Source organism: Neolamprologus brichardi, chromosome 5, assembly GCF_056152115.1.
Source record: "Neolamprologus brichardi isolate AB-2024 chromosome 5, ASM5615211v1, whole genome shotgun sequence".
Classification (NCBI taxonomy): Eukaryota; Metazoa; Chordata; class Actinopteri; order Cichliformes; family Cichlidae; genus Neolamprologus; species Neolamprologus brichardi.
This window is the reverse complement of record NC_142108.1, coordinates 14,820,123-14,840,846: the sequence shown is the minus strand read 5'-3', so window position 1 is coordinate 14,840,846 and position 20,724 is coordinate 14,820,123. Positions and strand designations below refer to the sequence as shown.

At 41.0% G+C, this 20,724-nt stretch overlaps 1 non-coding gene across 1 annotated transcript; it reads left to right on the top strand.

The window, feature by feature from the left end:
• The first annotated feature begins 771 nt into the window (after positions 1-771).
• Positions 772-844, top strand: trnaf-gaa (transfer RNA phenylalanine (anticodon GAA)). Its single transcript has one exon. It is a non-coding gene; the product is annotated as a tRNA-Phe (tRNA).
• The last annotated feature ends 19,880 nt before the right edge of the window (positions 845-20,724 follow it).

Sequence of the window (20,724 nt, the reverse complement as noted above, 5' to 3'; positions counted from 1 at the left end):
TTTGTTAAATATATTTATTTTTTCCCTAGTAAATATGTACTATTTTTATTGCCTTCATTTCATATAAATTCCACCCCATCCCAGCTGAGCAGTCTGAGGTAAATAAAAATCTATTTGGCCTGATTGAAGTAGAGTCCCAAATTGATGATGCATCTAGTCTACGGTGATTTGACCAACAAAATGAGCAGAATAAGCTCATTGCGATGCTGGATATCAGTCTTATTTTGAAGCTATTTTCTTATCACGAGCCATAGACAGCATAGCAGTAACAACAACAACAACAGTGATAATAATAATAATAATAATAATAATAATAATAATAATAATAATAATAATAATAATAATAATAATAATAATAATAATAATAATAATGAACGGGAACAGCATGTTATGGTCGCCAATGGCGCCATCTTGTGTCCAAAGGTTGGAACAATTGTAACTGATCACAGCTGAAATGCAACATTATCTGAAACTTTTCCGTCGTTTTTCGTTCTTTTCACTGTCTTTGTAATAGCAGTGGCGGTATTATTAAAACCTTTATTTTCGTACTTCTTTATGGCTCCCTGTGGCTCAGGACTATGACGTCTAGCGGCTTGAAGGGAAATTCTACCGTTACCTGAGTCCTTTAGATAGCTTTATGGCTCTATCTACTTACGTCAACTATCAGCTGTTAGGAGAGAATACGAAGTTCATATACAAACATATTTACTTCATACGTGTCACATAGGTAGAAACCACTTGGTATAGATATACGATGCTGCGGCTCATACCGCCGAAATAGCTCAGTTGGGAGAGCGTTAGACTGAAGATCTAAAGGTCCCTGGTTCGATCCCGGGTTTCGGCAGTAAGGGGGATGAATTTTTGCCTCCTTTTAAACATACAGTGCGTTTTTTAGTAGGACTTTAATTTAAATATGAGCATCCACTAAAAGTGGATCATGTAACGTTTTGCCAAAAATGACATAGCATATATTTAGCAACAACTTTCATTTCATCGATATAAAAAAGTACAAAAGAGCCACAAGCCATATTCACTCCTACACAGCTTTATAAAAATGTTTAAATTGTTTATTTTAAGCATATTAGGTTTCACAAATATGCATTATTTTATGGTTTAGATCATTTTTTAACTGAATAATATTCAGTAGTTTTAGAGCATTTAATTATACTAACAAGTCATAAATTAACATAAAAGTGTACGATCTTAGTATCTGAACACCTTTTTCATGTGCCAGCTGCATGGGTTTGTTCTGTCTTGTGTCGACCGACAAATGAAATCTAATGTTTAGGCATCGACTCAAATCAGCAGCACTGCAATTCGCAGATATTTCCACTAGATGGCGGTCTTGGTCATTAAATCACTCAACAGCATAGTGTTTACTTGCAGAGCTCAAAGCAATTAACAGTTAGTTTAGCAAGTTTCAAACTCATAAAGAGCAGTAAACAAGGGGCATACAGGCGCTTATCGCCAAATAAGATAATTTCATTCAAATAACAGACTTGTTTCGATTAACAGTAATTCATTTCCAGCATTCCTGGGAATATTCAGAATCTGGAAAAGCCCGTGTACTTAACTTTAATTAATAGTTTCCATCTTGTCTACATATAGATAGTTTGTAGAATAATGTGTCTGCTTTAAAGCAACAGTTTAGGCACTAAGTTTACTTAAATTTCTTCAAATTTCTCGTGGTGTGAGCTATAAAGGCCAACTACAAAGAATATATATTATAGCATCTCTTATTTCTGTCTTACAATTTATTGTTTTCAAGGTAATGTAGAATTTATGTATGCAACCATTCAACAGCAAAGCATGAAGACAGGATATTAAAGAAGGAAAGAAAAGACATTTTTAGAGGTAGGCATAAAACTTGTCATAGTACAGGGTGTTTGAGGATCTATTGGTGGAATGCATTGATGTAATAGTATATTCACATCCCTACATTACTCATTCAGTGCATGGAGAACAATTCATTTGAAGAACAGGAGGTGGGAATCATTTTTGGGTTAAGCTGATCATGAAACTTTCTGCAGTACAATTCAATCTAAATGTAGAAATAAGAAAAAAAAGCATGGCATGACAGACAGTTTTATAAAAAGTTACAGATTTGATCTACAGATTTTAGTGCATGGACACATCCTATTTTTTCTTCTTCTTCTTCTTTTTTTTAGTTTTTTGGATCATGTACTGACCTCCGTGCAGCCAGTTACCTTGTCTGTAAAAAGTTTTAAAAGTGTTCAGTCTTCCCTCAGTAACTAGGATCTGTGTGGTCTTCAGAAATTTCTGAAACTGAATATTTCATCTTTCATCTCGCACAATGAAGAAATATGACCATGCCAACGCAGCTCCTTACACTGTGGACCTATTATCTCGTCGAGGGTATAAAGGTGCGTCATTATCAGCAGCTATATGCAAAGAAAGTCGCTCACGTGACTTCTGTGACATCACTTTACACGTTAAATACCTGGAATTTACTGCCACTCATTTGTTTTGTTTCAGTATTTCAACCCAGTAGTGATCTCTGTCACTTTTGTTTATCATTTTCACTGTTTCTTATTTTGGGTTTTCAAATGGGATCCAGATGAAAAGCTTTTAATCTGTGTGCATGAAGGTATCACTAAAATACAGCTCTCACAGTCACCATGTCCATATATTTAGGATCAGGCAATCCTTGGAAAACCTACAATATCCTACACACAGAATCCTTTACTTCTTTCCTACAATTTGTAGGTCTCCCCTCTCTCTTTATTTTCCTAAAAAAAAAGAGTTCACCTTTCTGGTACATTTAAAAAAGTTTAAACACACACCCTGGGCACCTGCTTCCTGTTACTGCCTCCTCTCCATCTACCACATGTTTTTGACCTTTGTACACAGTAAAAATGGCTATATCAAAGTCTAAACTCATTCACCTCCATTTCAGCTTCAACTGGTTTTGTTTCTTTGCTAGTTTATTTATACACACTTTTCCCTTAAAACTCTGAACCCAGTGCTCTGTAAACATGACATGGGAATGCTTTTTTGTGGTTGTTTTTTTGTTTTTTTGTTAATACAGACACGAGCACACAGACACGAGCACACACACGTGTCTGTGTGCTCGTGAAGAAAAAAAGGGAATTCATGTTTGTACTTGATTTTGATTTGCAGAACATGTTTTGTAACAGGTTTACCAGCTTACAGGATTGTTTTTCCATTTTCAAAAAGTTTTAAATTACTAAGTATTAAAATCAGATTTTCTTTATGGATTGTGTAAATGTATTTGTTTGCATACACTGGTATTGCCAGATTTTTTTTTCTGGTAAAAGGGAGTTTTTCCTTCCCACTTTTGCCAAGCGCTTGCTGATAGAGGGTCATCAAATTGTTTGTGTTTTCTCTCTAATGCTATATGGTCTTTAACTTGCCGTATAAAGTGCCCTGTAATGACTGTTGTTGTTACTTGGCACTATATAAATAAAACTCTAGTGAACTGAACTGAAAAGTTTAAGTCAACACTTTTCTGATATACAGATACAAAAAGGAGCATCATTTCATCATTTCATTCATGAAATTTTTTAGAAATAGTTAAGTGGTTTGCGTTTTAACATTTAACTTTAGTGTTATTATATAACAGAGCATTATATAACAAGGAAGTGCCTGGGTAAAAAAAAATGGTATTTATGCTAAACCATGCTCTTCCCAAACAGTCTGAAAAAAAAGAAAGATATACTACATGTTTAGTGGTATCCTAACCCATATTTACCTCAGCGTTGTATTGACCAAGGATGCAAATCTTTTGCGAGTTTAATAACACACTGAACAAACTGATGACTCAGAAATTGTGCAACTCACCCCTTTTCAACCCTTTATGGACAATTATGGTCAGGTAGAAGTGTGAGTGTGTGTCTGTGTGCTTGTGGATGTGTTAGTCAGATTAGTCATTACATATTAACAACAAAATAAACTCTTGATGTGTACTGTATTATGTAGAAATTTCTGACTCAGCTTTAGCCTTTCTCACTAAGACCTTTGGACATGCCAGTACAGGGTAACTCATTACATGGACTATAAGCCACTTTCTTTGAAATGACCCAGTAAGCAGTGAAAGGCAAGCAAAACACACTGCAGCACCTTAAACAGTTAGATTGTGATTTGATTCCACTGTCTTGTGTGAAAAAGACATGGAGTGTGTTCAGTTTTAAAAAGTCTGGCCCAGAGGTGACCTGAATGAAAGCAGTTGGGAATCCTTATTCACTGCACTCGTGCGTTTCCCCCTATAAAACAAATCTAAATGTTTACTCAGCATTTGTGTTGAATTTCAATGTCAGCACTGCAGGCAGAGGACAGGATGAGTGCTTTGTTTTGCTGTGTAGATACTTAGAATAGGCTAACTTCCTGTACTTACCCAGTCCACTCCCACAGTGTGCTTCCTCTTTCCAGACCTCAGATCTTCTGAAAAAGAGAAATGACAAAGTCACTGGGTGAGAAATCAGACTTCTAACCCAGAGTAACACGGAGACTGACCTCTGAGAAAGTGGAAAAACAGACACTCAAAAAGAGCCAGTCACTGATATTGTTACTTTCAACACATCATCATTGAGCACAGACACTGGCCTGTCTATTAGTTACAGACATGGAGCCAAATGCACAAAAGCCAGTCTGACTTCCTGTCTCTACCTGTTCAAGTCTCACCTGCTCCAGATAGTCAGCAGCTGTTTCATGTTACCACAAATGCAAAATTGCCATTATCACAACAAAAGCAAAAGTGACAGGTTGTGTGATGGGTTTTCTTATCCAGCTTGAGACTTTAATACATATTATCTAACACCTGGTTGAGGAACCTTAAGATCGGTTGTAACGTTCAACAGGGGGAAAAGGATCACTTAGAAAAAAGTCAAATAGTAATTTATTTCAGCTGACCCGTGCTTTGTGGATTTAACTACCTGAGTTCAACTGGATATAAGCAGATGTTTCATGAGCTGTATGGCCGATTTTACAACCTAGATACTGTAAGGCTGGCATAAAATGTCAAATTCATTGAGTGAATCAAATCACATCATATTTTCTACCCATTTGTATACTGCAATTAGTTTCACAAAAACATAAGATAACATAACAGCAACACATCGTCTATAGATCCGTAGTACCAAAAGTAGTATGACCACAACTTTACATCTGCACCATTAACGCATCACAGAGGTGAGAAGAAAAAAAGCACGTATCGAGAGTCCACGCAGTCCATATGCAAGGATGATCTTCGTGTCATTACTGGAGTCACTTCCAGGCTGCATCACACCAAAAATGAATAATTGAACAGAAATATGCATTCACCTGCCTATCAGATTAATTGCTCATTATTTGAAGGGGACCGAATGCCTGGATTGTCCCACTTCAACCCCTGGGTCTGCTATTATAATGGTACCACGGTAACAATTCCATATAGAGAAAAAACAAGCCAAGTAAATATTAAATTCATCTGGCTGTTAAAGTTGTTAATGGCATCTAACAGCCACTGTGGCCCATATCATGTGTTTCTAATGTAATAGTAGTGTATATTTTTATGTGGTATTGTTGAAAATACCTTGTGGGTAGCTGTTTCCTGTGGGGCTGACATGAGATGTATGCAGTTCACTGTTAAAGAGACACACATTTTTTTTAAATGTGTGTTCATCTATTTATTTTTCAACTTGTGTATGTTCAAGTTATCACATGCCTGTTAATTTCTGTTTGTGACAGAAATCTTCCACCTCAGTGTTAAATTCAGTGCAAAGGGTGACTTAAGAAGAAAACACAAACAGGCAAAAGAAAAAAAATCTAAACCCAAAACAGAGTAACTGCCCCCACCCCCAACACACACATACCCACACACACACATGGGAATAATGAATAATGAAACAGGCACCCTGACAAGGGGTGACTCAGACAGACTGGGAAACGGGAAGACAGAGAATGAAGGGGGCGAAAGGAAAACACCTGGAGACACAAGGGAAAACTCAATTCAACCACACCCTGTCAATGAAAAAAACAACAAATAAATAAATAAGTGGGATAGTTGTTGGTAAGTGCAGCTGTTTCCGATGTATCAGCAGAAGACCTGTGTGGATTTGTAATCATGCTTTATATTTCCAAGCATATCACTGAAGTAGGGAAAAACAGAAAGTCCACTGACTGTTTCCATAACAGACTAGTATTAAAGGTCAACAGAGTGAAAGCTATTGTTATATTTGACATGTAAGTGTATTCTTCTTAAAACAAAACAGAAGCAATATCTATCAGATGAAACAAAAAGAAGGCGTCCTTGTCTTTATTTTTTAATTTCCTTTGCTTTCTATCGTTTTTCAAAATGTAAATTGTAGGAATGCCATAGACAAACCTTGAGCTAAAACTAGAAAGGTACAGAACATTAGGTCAAACTCATGCCATGCATGTTTGCAGAGCAAATATAAGTATGAGGCAACTTTGTGTCTGTTTTGACTGTATGGAGGTGTCCTTTGATATTATTATTTACAGGTTGTCCCCTTTTCTCACCGTTCTCTTAGTTGTTGATGGACAACAGTGTAATGCAATCCAGTGAGACACATACCACAGCGCGAGTGACTCTTCTATATCAGGGTAAGAATTCCCATTGACTAGTGCATTGGAAAATCTTTATTTATAGAATGGGAATGGACATTAGAGGAGTGCTTCCACTATTAGTGTTGCAATGCTTTGGGGGGTGACTGCTGATTGACGTGTTCTTCTCTACCTCTGCCCTGTTGCTCAGATCGGGAGGAAACACATCAAGGGCGTTGGCACATGTGCACGTCTTTGTAAGATAGTCTTACTCAGCCCTGACTCCAGCAAAAAGAAAATTATATTCAAAACCCTCATATATCATCTGACAGCAAGGTGATTATTCCTATAAGTCCTCTGATGATAGGGAATCTGGTATAATCGCACCCCAATGATGCTCCAACTGTGATGTTTGCAGGATTTGCAGAGACAGGGATGTCATCTCTTAAAAACCTCCGGCCATCAGGGAGTCAGGGCCATCATTTGGCATTGTCTTTGCTGGGTCACAGTGTGGCAGGACTGTCAGCTCAGCAGAAGCAAGCTTTTCTAAACACCAGGTGAAGCAACCGCTTTGCAAGCCTACCAATCATCCCTCTCTCTACATGCATTTATGTAGACCTAATGTCGTGCGTAATCCGGCCCTTCCCGCTGTTTACACAGATCAGACATTTTCTAGAGGCAGGGAAAGGAGCAGACACTTGGCTGGGAGTTTGCTAAGCTTGGCTCATTAAACACAAAAAAAGAAACTATGCAAGTTGGCAATATTAGCTCGAGTCCGAATATTTCATTTATACTTCTTCTTGCAGTAAACATTATTAGATTTTGTACTTCTATTATAGGTTAAGAGAATGTCCTCCATATAACTTCCATCCAGTGAAATTAATCGCCTTCACAATATATTCCAACTGTGATGACTGCAGACTACACGTCGATCCAGTCTCTTTGAAAGTAGATTGGTGCTAAGATCACTACTTGACAGCACGGGCACCCCGAGTAGTGGGATAATTGTAACATCCTCGAGGTCCTCTCGTCTTTCGCACGTGATGGAAAATAAATGAGGTCAAGGTTGTGATGAGATCATTCTATTCTATTCTTACAGTTTCTCTTGAGAGCATCAAAAGAGCCCATAGGGTTGGTATAATTATCTCTCTGAACTCATTTTATCTTCCATTCACTGGCAGAAACACACGTTGTCCTACACAGGATCGTTAACTGTGTAAGGTGCCCTGAAGTGTTAAGCAGCTGGTTGAGTCTACACAAAGAGATTGTGTAGTGTTGCATTACCACATTCCAGGATCTCAGGACACACAGTGAAGGGGTTAGGATGAACAAATGAAACACGTACTCCCTGAGGAGTCCTGGCACACATTGTCGTGCAATATCACCAAACATCTGTACCATTACAGCTACAGTACAACTCCAAAAAAAAGTACCCAGGGCATAGAGTTGTAATTTTAAGCTCGCTATAAATATATTCTGAGCTTTTCTTGTCACAGGGTGGGTAGATGAAACAGACACATTTATAGTTTTAGTTGGATTGGCTCCAACAATTGTATATTTAATTTAATTATTATGAAAGAACTCAGACATACAAAACTGAACATTTGCATATGTCTTTAAAGAGATCTACAGACTTGACAGATATATGTCTATCTAGCTCTTGTTTACAGCCTTGCAACAGTGTTTCAAACTAATGTTAGCTTAGGTCAATGAACAAACAGCATATATAGCATACAAAAAAACCACCAGCATATACTGCATATCGATACAAAAAAGAAAAACTGATCAGGTTTCATATTAGATATCTTGTTAGCATTACTATTATCAAGCGGGATCAGTGCCAGACCATCACACAGAAGCTGTTAGCAAGTAAGCATGCTGAGGGGTAGCTACTAAGCAATGAAAAGTACGAATCTTTCATTGGTTACTTTGTAACTTTAAAATATTTTGCACAAAGAAGCCAGTTAGAAGCTAATTAACATGTAACACCATCCATTCCAAGAATTAGCTGAAACTAGTTTTGTGATTTTAGGCAGCTGGCAACTCATCTGTGTTTGCAGGCAAGCTAACAGTAGCTAGCATTACGCTGGAGGTGATGGAAAAACAAATTTCTCTGTTAAAAGCATCTCCCAGTAAAATGCCTTTATTTAAGAACAACGAGAGAGGAGCTGACAAGTGAAATAACTCCCAGTCTGGATTAGCATCAGGTATGTAATGTGATGGAATATTACTGTAAAACGCTTTTGTCTGTGTATATAGTATGATAACCATTAGAACTACTCTTAATTTTAGTCCCCTCTCATAAGAATCATATTCAGGTATTTAGATTTAGGCAGTCTGACATGTCTTACACATAATTATCCTATTCACAAAATCTCTCATCCTCCATTGCTCCATAGTAGAAAGAACAGAAAATTACTGAGCCACTGCCAGAGCGCTATTTTCATTCTTCTTTTCTAAGCCAAGGCTGTGAAGAAAAAAAAAAATCAAGGATCTTTCTCAGTGCATCTGTCACAAACTGTGCAGCGCTAACATTCACTGGACGTTATGTAAGGCAAAGGATCTCTGTGGAGGCATGTTAGCAGTATCCCTGACCCTTGGCTTGTGCTTACATTTGCTCCTTGTGGTGATACTTCCGAAATTTCCTCGTCAGCTAAGTTCTACTTAGACGGGATAATCACGCACACCCATGGAAAAAAACCCATCAACACTTAAAAGACATTTATATGAATAAAATAATTAAATGCAACAAGCATGGCTTAAGTGTCTTGACATGATTAAAGCAAAACAAAGCTGGGTGTTGACTACGGCTGAAAACCTGACATCTCACTTATGCAAGAGAAGGTCTGAGTAGCACTCACTGGCTTATGTGGGTCTGAGTGTGCTCAATGGGAGGAAGGCGTGGCATAAACAGAATGAAGATGTAGATAAAAAGCCAAACCACTCTCACTTTCTCACCTCTACACATTTGATAAATCTCCGCTTGCAGTGGAAAGCTACTGAAATTGCTACTTTCTCACATCAGAGAGGTGTCGTTGGCAAGGGCTTCAGACATTATTTAACTATCTAAAAAGCAGTTATGATGGAATGGAATGGAATTTTTGACAGCAATAAAATGACCCCGACAGTCTTAATCTCTGTTTGTGCTACAAATCTGCACCTCCATTCAGATCATTTATTTAGTGAACACAGGCACGGAGATTGTGTTAGGGCTACTGAAAATTATTGCATGTGGATCATTTGTTACATTCATAACACAAATCAGTGCAAGATCCCCATGTCCTGCTCCAAGTCTAACATGGTATATTGTGGACGTATACGTAAGTTCATCATCAGGACCACGGATGAAAAACATGCTGACTGGAAACTCTGGGGGATTCTGTCTCAACTTCCTCTTCCTCTGCAGCTATATTTAAGCTGTTCTCATTAACAGAAAATGTTCTCCTGCACAGCCACTAATTTACCAGTCTTTCATTCCTTCATGTGAAGCTTTAGTGAAACTTTCCATCTCATTTCTAATTTTTCTCACATACTTTTTCTTACACCTTGGGAGAACCTGTCCCAGTTCCCAGCGCTTTTTTTGGCAGAGCTTTTTATGAAGACTATGCACCTAATCAGGGAGAATAGGTGGGAAATACGGATTAGCTTAGAGAATCTCTTGACTCCTCAAGCAGCTCATTTCATTATCCCAGCAGTGCATTTACCTGTCGGCATAATTACCACTTGACTTATTTCCTTAAGCCTTGTCACTTTAGTGTTCCTGACAGCAAATGGTAAATGGGAACGCTGTTCACTGGGAGTTTGTGTTGACATTTGTTTTCACAGTGTAAGCTGCTATCTTTTCTGGCAGTGCCCTTCGTCTGAGCACAATGTTCTCAGCTGTCTGTGTGCTCAGGGAATAGAGCCAAATGCCCTTTGCTGCCTGCCAGTCAAACGGCTTTACATCCATGACTTCTTCTGTTTCATCCTATCTCTTCATTGTTCTTTTTGTCCTCCTTTTGTCTGGACCCTTTCTTGATCTCTGGGATTTACCGCTCGTAGTTGTGATGATGGGCTTGCGGGTCAGTGTTATGCAACCCTGCGATTATTACATGGGACAAATTGAGTCAGACAGGCTGAAAGAACGGTACATAGGCCAGGGCTTAAGATAACATTGCTGTAGAGCCATCACTGAAAAGAATACACTTTATAATATTAAAAGCTTAGAGGAGATAGCGATGTCAATGATGGTATATGCCGTGTATATAAAGGGCTAACATAGGGATTTATTCTTAAGGTAGTATGAATTAACATGTGAGTTTCTTACTGCTTACTTATTAAACTAGAGTTTCATTCCACTCTTCCATTCTTTTGTGGTTGTTTTGACAGTGTCCCAGACTTTTTACATACAAGGACAGATGATTGGCATCTGTGGCAGTGGCCTAGACTGGCCCAGGTCCCAAACCTCTCAGGATTCTCATAAAACTTCTCCTGTCACTGAGGCTTACTGGGTCCAGTTTCCTTTGGCATCAGAAAGTGACATAAAAAGAGCAGCAAATGATAGGATGACTCAGGAGGAGTGGCTGGGTTTTCTCAAACATACATACACATCCGCACTGGTGCGTATTTGTTTTTCTGGATAGATCTCATGTACGTCAAACTTTATTAATTAACTTTCAGTTAATGTGATGCAAGCTTAGCTGTTTGCCAAATAGTTGCCTTGACATTTCTAATCCAATATGGACTGGTTTTATATTACCTATATTCCACTGAGCTCCAGTTTATGTTGCACGATACACTACTGCAGACTGGATCGATCTTAAGCTTGCAACACTGTGCCCTGAAATCTAGTTTACTTAAAATAAGAATAAGATGCCGTCTAATAAGAAGTAGATTACAAATCTTTGCAATCAGAAATAATATTAAATATATTTTCAACACCTACCTGTGTTGCATTAGGTTATAAAGGCCACAGTGTGAGGAATGTTTATCCCCCTCCTGATGCTCAGCTTTTTGGACAGGTTCACTATCAGCTGCCTTTTTCTTTTATAGACAACAGGCTGGTAGTACTGGCAATAACATCCACTGTCTGCTTTAAAGTGGGTAGTCCTGCTCCACCATTACCAAACAAGTCAGTGTTTTCTTTCTTTTATGTGAGCACTGGTAACAGTGCAGGCATAGAAGGCTGGGAAGCAACAGAGTGGCACAAATTTAAATGTAACCCTATTTACATGTTAATATTAGCATTCATTTGGCATCTTTATGATTTTTTTGAAAGATGGAGACGTTTTAAAAGGCTTCTTGAAGAAAATACAAATGATATCGTTATTATAAAGAAATTGAAAGTGTAAGCAAATTACAGATACATTTACTCAGCAATACCCACTACCACAGCAGTCTATTACAACTGGACTGAATTTGGTTGAAAACATGATATTTTGCTGATTATAACCTTTCTTTAGTGGTATTTAATAACTATATTTTTGGCATATTCAATTTTGCATGATCTTCTAGGTTTGATTTTTCTTTGCATATATCTCTGCACTCACAGCTTATTCACTTGTTATAAGTTGATTTTATTTTCCAGGAATCCTGTATGCTGCCATTTCTCTCATTGGAGAATGATACATCTAATGGTTAACTGAACAGAGTTAATGTTTTGGGGTGAGTGCATGCCTCGTCGTGTGCAGGACAGAAAGTATGAGAATGTCACCACAGAGGTTACCGGAGATGTCCACTGGGTAAATGATGTCATGCTCTGCACATCTGGTGACGCAGGGCAATAATCTAAAGAGTAGCCACACACACACACACACCCACACCCACACACAGTTTCCCACTCTGATTACCTTTTACAACGTCATCATTTTAACACTGGCCCAACAGACTGCAGCAGAAAACTTCCCTTACGATTTAGCCACAAAATACCCGGAGTCGCAGACATTGCCACGTTATCTCAAATGCTCACTGCTGCATCGTTGTCACAGTCACAGATTGTCATTAACACATTTCCAATCACCTCCTCCACGTTTACACCAAAGATGCTGCAGTATCTGACTGTTTGCTGTTCGTCAGATCAGTTGATGGGAACTCGTTGTCCCTAACAACTAATCTAACCAGTGCTGAGAATTACCGCACATCCTCCGTCCGCATAGTGATGCTGAATTTTATGACATAATATAAATCTGTGAGCGGTTTGTCATATGTGACAAATGCATATGGAGTTATTTTGCCAGAAGTAAAAGCATTCAAAAAAAATGCAGGCCCTGTTAGCAAGTAAAAAAAATAAAAAATAAAAAAAGTAAGAAAACTACAACTACTTTCACATATATATTAGGATATTATGCAGTATTTTTGTGCATTTTCTTAATTATAGTGCTATACTTATTATTCCATTTACATCAATATGCTCACATCTATTATCCTATGTTGTGGGTGCTCGCCAACTCTTCAGTGCTGCTTCTGTGTCTGGTATTTTTCCAATGAATTCATGTAGGGAGGTGAGGTGATGGATCTATCCTCACAATGGCTCAGTTTTTTTGTGATGTGTGCTAAGTAGCGCTCACCCTGCCCTCCTCCTCTATCCTTTTCATCTTCCTGTACACCATCACTCTGAGCCTCGGCACTGCAGCACTTTGGTTGGAAAATTCCACACTGCAGCAGAGCGAGGGGTGGCAGTGGAGAGGGAGACGCAGGTGGGATGGGTTAGAATATGCTTGAAAGAAGTAATCCGTGCTGTGGGTTTTGCAATAAATCGTAGGAGGATGCTACCACTTTCAATGATAAAAATATTATAAGTGACAGTAGTTAAAAAAAGAAATTGGGCTTTCGGTTAACTGTGATAATGCAATGAACAATGTTGAAATGCATTACATTGCAAAACTGAGAAAAAGGTTTTGTTTTGTTTTTTATTATCATTATCTTACTTTGATATTATGCAATAAAATACAGGGATATGAAGACAGAGGTAGATTTTTGAGATATTTAAACAATCGTGTTAATTTATGTAAATACTTTTGGAGATAAAGGAGGGAGTCCTGTATATCAGCAGAAAGAGGAAGAGAGACTTTGAGGGAGTGGGTGATGGAGTGATGGAGGAATGGAGGGATAGGAAAATGGGAAAAACCCATCAACACTTAAAAGACATTTATATGAATAAAATAATTAAATGCAACAAGCATGGCTTAAGTGTCTTGACATGATTAAAGCAAAACAAAGCTGGGTGTTGACTACGGCTGAAAACCTGACATCTCACTTATGCAAGAGAAGGTCTGAGTAGCACTCACTGGCTTATGTGGGTCTGAGTGTGCTCAATGGGAGGAAGGCGTGGCATAAACAGAATGAAGATGTAGATAAAAAGCCAAACCACTCTCACTTTCTCACCTCTACACATTTGATAAATCTCCGCTTGCAGTGGAAAGCTACTGAAATTGCTACTTTCTCACATCAGAGAGGCGTCGTCGGCAAGGGCTTTAGACATTATTTAACTATCTAAAAAGCAGTTATGATGGAATGGAATGGAATTTTTGACAGCAATAAAATGACCCCGACAGTCTTAATCTCTGTTTGTGCTACAAATCTGCACCTCCATTCAGATCATTTATTTAGTGAACACAGGCACGGAGATTGTGTTAGGGCTACTGAAAATTATTGCATGTGGATCATTTGTTACATTCATAACACAAATCAGTGCAAGATCCCCATGTCCTGCTCCAAGTCTAACATGGTATATTGTGGACGTATACGTAAGTTCATCATCAGGACCACGGATGAAAAACATGCTGACAGGGATAGGAAAATGTAGTTCTTTGGCTACAGCCTCTGCAGAAACGTGCATCAATCATCACGTGCTTTGAGAATAAGCAGAAAAGCACTGCAGCGCCCTAGCACTAGAGCTTAGAGCTGGCACCCACAAACACTTAGCTACAGATTTAATCCAAGCCCCCAGAATTTATGCTAAGACTACTCACAAAGATTATTGGAAATGTGCATCATGCATTTTATCATGTCTGTCAAATCTAAATCCATTTGCAGGTGTCCTGCACACACTATTACCACTAATATAAAATACACAATAATACAGCAGCCTATGGTAACACAAGGGTCACCATGAAAACTTACAAGCTGATTTTCAGTCCAATGTTATATAAGTATCTCAATGAAAACTTAAACTACGTTAAGTGATTTTGGATTTTTTTCTTTTACTTTTTCTAGTCAATGTCAACTCATGAGTCCAGTGGTTACTTAACACCTCAGGTTGTTATTGCAAGCCTGTTTGCAAATAGTCACAGATATTATTTAGATATTTAACTTATGGGCAATATTATTATTCAGATGGAGACTTGAATGGAATCTGATCCAGGAGAGAGAGGCAGTGATGGGATGGAGGTGGATTGCACAAAGCGTCTGCAAGGAAGAATGACAAATGCGCAGTGAGATTTAAAGTATGCAGAGTGAAGACTGATTGGCCTGAAGAAGGCCAATCAGTCTTCACTCTGCATACTGATTGTGACAAGCTGATTGTCACAATCAGCTTGACAGTGTGGGAATGTGGAAGTGATATAAACCTTAGATTAGCCACCAGGACTCCCAAGGAAAAGAAATCAGTGTTATCATGGCAGGAAGATCTTACCTACAGGGAAATGAATACATGAATGTTGGCAGCAATGCATGGCACAGGGCAAGGCGTAAAATGCATAACAGAGAGGGAGAGTTTTTGATAGGCTCGGAGCTGATGTACAGCAGAACGCAGAGAGCCTGCGAAAGGCTGCAAGTTGCAAGACAGAAAAGAGAAGAGCATGCACTAAGGCTCAGGGCCGCTGAAGGCCAGTTGACAACAGAGGGTCTTTGAATGGGCTGAGAGTTGCAAAAACAGCAGCAAGAGCAGAAGGTCTGCAATAGGCCTGAGAGTTTGACAAAGGTCAGGAGAGAAAGGATAGTCTGGTTTAAAGTTCAAGGCCACTGAAGGCTGGGACAAAGCCAGAACATGCAATAAGGCAGAGAAAGCAGAGAGCCTGCGATAAGACTGAGAGTTGCTAAAGGAAGAGGAGAAAAAAGAGCCTGTATTAAGGCTCAAGGCCACTATTGGCCAGGAGAGATCACAGAGACTATAATGAGGCTGAGAGTTGGCGGAGCAGGAGCAGGAGAAAAGACAGAGACCGTGATACCACCACCAGCTATGTGCTGATGTGCCAAGAGTTTTAGACTTGAGTGATTTGGCATTATATAAATAAATGGGATGGAAAGGCTTGTAAAGCTGCTGAGGCTGAACTTGAAATTTCACCATGAAACAGCAGAGATGGAGATACTGATTTACTAGTTCTAATTTCAGGTCCTTTCGAGGATCCATCTTTAGAATGCACATATTGCCAGCTTGACTTTATAAGAAGCATGCTTGAATAATTCATGGGGAGGACAGGAAACAGCAGAAACTCAGGTGGGCTACTCCTTCTAACTATTACTAACAATAGTACCCCTGAAACATGGTGCTAAATGTTTAAAACCCCGAAGACAGAAGAAATATGAAGACATAGAAAAGGACATACAAATCAAAATATTGAGCAGGTATGGCAAACCTTCCGAGATAACCTTTAATGGCAGAAAGTAATAGAAGTTGCGCTGGAGAGCCAGGATGAATAATCACGAGAAAATGATTGTCGCCAATGATTTGAAGACAAACAATGGCTTGAGTAAAGAGAGTCAGATGGCCAAACAGGGGAGGAAGCTAAAGTTTAATAGATGGTTAACTCAGAAATTTGAGAAGCATTTGATTATCTAGGATACTTAAAATGCCTAGAAACTGCACACATGGTATGCAAAATCATCTAAGAAATAAGATGGCCTAAGATGAGGTGAAAGCCTGAATTGGCTAGTAAGGGTCAGTAAGCCAATAATCAACATGTGAACAACAAGAGAGATTTACCTAATGGATGTTTCTCAGACTAACAGAAAAGTATCATTATTATTATTATGTAAGGCTCATTGTACTGAACTGAAAGAACTTCTGTACAAATGGCTCATATGGATATAAAAATCAAAGGTAAACATATCAGGATATGGATATGGTTCAACCTTTCCAGTTTGAACCAGAGCAATCAGAGAGAGAGAATGAAAATAGTCAACCAGTACTTAGTTTAAATGAAGATGATAACAATCCGTCACACGGGGATGAGAGAGTGAGGGAAAACTACTGGTGTCTATCTATAATCGGTTTTATATCAAATTTGCTTAAAAAGAAAACATTTGGAATATTTTAATACCTCATATATGTTATTGAAAGCACAGTGCATATTTTAGCGCAAACATGTGTTAATAGCCGGGGTTCCCTTTAAGTGAGGTTTGTAGTTCTTTAGATGTTGTTCTGGGTTCTTTGGCAACCTCCTGAATGAGTTGTCCATGCACTCTTGGAGTAAAGTTTGTGGGCTGATCACTGCTGGTAAAGTACACCACTGTTCCAAGTTTTGTTTTCTGTTTCTGGATAATGGTTGTCGCTGTGATTCACCAAAGGCCCAAAACCTTAGAAATGTCTTTGTAACTCTTTGACTGATAAATGTCAGGGACTTTGTTTTTCAGCTGTTTCTTTAGATTGTTAGATTGATTTAGATTGTAAATTGAACTCATTATATTATTTATTATCACTTATTTCCACACTTTGAATATGCATGTCAGGGTTCCTGGGTCGGTGACCCAGTGCTTTCCGTTTTGTTCACGTTCAGTTTATTTCGTCACTTCCTGTTTGTTCCTGTGTTAGCTCGTCTCGTGCCGTTAGCCAGATTATGTTCAGCTGTGTACTCACCGGTCTCTCATTATCATCCTCATCAGTCTGTGTATTTAAGTCTTCTGTTTCTATTCGTTCTTTGTCGTGTCATTGATGATGTTCGTGTGATGTTGTCCTCCCCGTGTTCTCTCAGTCAGTCAGCCATTCAGTGTTCCAGCCAGTCAGTGTCCGTTCACCCTCTGTTCCTCCACTCCTTATAATAAACATCCACCAGTCTTCACCTACCTGTGAGTCCTGCGTTTGGGTTCCTTCTTCCTCGCCTCCACACAACGCCTGACAGAATGACACGACCCGTGCCACGAAGACACGATTGGGACCCAGCGGACTCGGACCTCAACGAGCGGCAGGTGGCAGCGCTTTCCCGTTGGGCAGAGTTGGTCAGGGGAAAACAGCGGCTCTTCGCGGAGCGAGAGCACGTCTTCGAGGGGACTCGCCTGGCTCTGGGCGGGCCTCGGAGACGCCGCGTTCCCCCACCTGCTGCCACACCTGCCTCGGAGCATTTGCCGCGGAGAGCGGACGTTTCGTGCCGCGTTTCGGCCGCTCCCTCTCTCGCCGCTCCGCTCCTCGTTCGCACACCCGCCGCCTCATTCGCCGGACCTCCACCTTCGCCACGGCACCGCGGCTACGCCTCCCACCTCGACTCAATGGAGGCTACCGCGCCAGAGGCTCAGCTGTTTACCCCGGCCGCTTCCTCTTCCCGAAGAAAGCGGCGCACACGCCGCCATAATATGGACTATTTTCAACAACTCCCGGTGGTGAGTTCCACTAACTGTTTTCCACATCCATCATCTGATTATTCACGTAAAACACATAACAGATCCACCACCGATCCATGGGGAGTTTCCCTCCTGGAGGATGTCGACTGGGAAGATTTTTTCTGCGCTGCTCCCACAAAGACTGTAAATCGTGGTGGCAGAAAAAACAGACCGAACTCTGATAAACCTGCCAGTAGCACACACCCGGTCACCATTTCCACACCCGTCACTCAGCCACTCCCCACCAGCACGGCAGCCCAGATTTGGCCTTCTTCTTCAGCCATTTCACCTCCTCAGATGTCTAGGGCCCGGCCTACACCCACACCGGTGCCAGCTCCCAGGAGGAAGGCAGCTGCGACGCAGTCTACCTCCACATCCACTCTTGTTTCCCGGGTGGGGGTGACTGGTGTCCAGCCACCTCCCGTGCCTGTCCCAGCGCCCAGGCTGAGGGCAGCCTCAACCCAGCCTGACCTCCCTGGAGGCTTGGAAGAGCTAACCGGCCCACCTACTACTTCACCTCTTCATCCACCTCCTGATCCAACCTTTCACGCCCTCGCACTGTCCCTGGTTAGGCTAGCTGAAGTTTCCCCTGCTCAGGCACCAGCCTTATTAGCCCAGGCCGCAATCTTATCCCCCTCGGTAACTCTGTCATTAGCTCAGCCTCCACTCCAGTCAGTTCACTCACCTGCTCTTCAGCCTCCACTCCAGTCAGTTCACTCACCTGCTCTTCAGCCTCCACTCCAGTCAGTTCACTCACCTGCTCTTCAGCCTCCACTCCAGTCAGTTCACTCACCTGCTCTTCAGCGTTCACTCCAGTCAGTTCACTCACCTGCTGTTCAGCTTCCACTCCAGTCCCCTGTAGTCCAGTCTCCTCCCGTCCTCCAGTCCCCTGTAGTCCAGTCTCCTCCCGTCCTCCAGTCCCCTGTAGTCCAGTCTCCTCCCGTCCTCCAGTCCCCTGTAGTCCAGTCTCCTCCCGTCCTCCAGTCCCCTGTAGTCCAGTCTCCTCCCGTCCTCCAGTCCCCTGTAGTCCAGTCTCCTCCCGTCCTCCAGTCCCCTGTAGTCCAGTCTCCTCCCGTCCTCCAGTCCCCTGTAGTCCAGTCTCCTCCCGTCCTCCAGTCCCCTGTAGTCCAGTCTGTAGTCCAGTCAGTTCAGTCGCCTCCCGTCCAGTCAGTTCAGTCGCCTCCCGTCCAGTCAGTTCAGTCGCCTCCCGTCCAGTCAGTTCAGTCCCCGGACCTGCAGCCACAGCACCCAGAGCCAGCTGTGAGCCCTCCTGCTTGCCAGCCAGGGGCCTCCGCGCCCGCTGGCCCGGCCGCTCTCCAGCCAGGGGCCTCCGGGCCCGCTGGCCCTGCCTGTCTCCAGCCAGGGGCCTCCGGGCCCGCTGGCCCTGCCTGTCTCCAGCCAGGGGCCTCCGGGCCCGCTGGCCCGGCCGCTCTCCCGCCAGGGGCCTCCGGGCCCGCTGGCCCGGCCGCTCTCCCGCCAGGGGCCTCCGGGCCCGCTGGCACCATGAAACAGCAGAGATGGAGATACTGATTTACTAGTTCTAATTTCAGGTCCTTTCGAGGATCCATCTTTAGAATGCACATATTGCCAGCTTGACTTTATAAGAAGCATGCTTGAATAATTCATGGGGAGGACAGGAAACAGCAGAAACTCAGGTGGGCTACTCCTTCTAACTATTACTAACAATAGTACCCCTGAAACATGGTGCTAAATGTTTAAAACCCCGAAGACAGAAGAAATATGAAGACATAGAAAAGGACATACAAATCAAAATATTGAGCAGGTATGGCAAACCTTCCGAGATAACCTTTAATGGCAGAAAGTAATAGAAGTTGCGCTGGAGAGCCAGGATGAATAATCACGAGAAAATGATTGTCGCCAATGATTTGAAGACAAACAATGGCTTGAGTAAAGAGAGTCAGATGGCCAAACAGGGGAGGAAGCTAAAGTTTAATAGATGGTTAACTCAGAAATTTGAGAAGCATTTGATTATCTAGGATACTTAAAATGCCTAGAAACTGCACACATGGTATGCAAAATCATCTAAGAAATAAGATGGCCTAAGATGAGGTGAAAGCCTGAATTGGCTAGTAAGGGTCAGTAAGCCAATAATCAACATGTGAACAACAAGAGAGATTTACCTAATGGATGTTTCTCAGACTAACAGAAAAGTATCATTATTATTATTATGTAAGGCTCATTGTACTGAACTGAAAGAACTTCTGTACAAATGGCTCATATGGATATAAAAATCAAAGGTAAACATATCAGGATATGGATATGGTTCAACCTTTCCAGTTTGAACCAGAGCAATCAGAGAGAGAGAATGAAAATAGTCAACCAGTACTTAGTTTAAATGAAGATGATAACAATCCGTCACACGGGGATGAGAGAGTGAGGGAAAACTACTGGTGTCTATCTATAATCGGTTTTATATCAAATTTGCTTAAAAAGAAAACATTTGGAATATTTTAATACCTCATATATGTTATTGAAAGCACAGTGCATATTTTAGCGCAAACATGTGTTAATAGCCGGGGTTCCCTTTAAGTGAGGTTTGTAGTTCTTTAGATGTTGTTCTGGGTTCTTTGGCAACCTCCTGAATGAGTTGTCCATGCACTCTTGGAGTAAAGTTTGTGGGCTGATCACTGCTGGTAAAGTACACCACTGTTCCAAGTTTTGTTTTCTGTT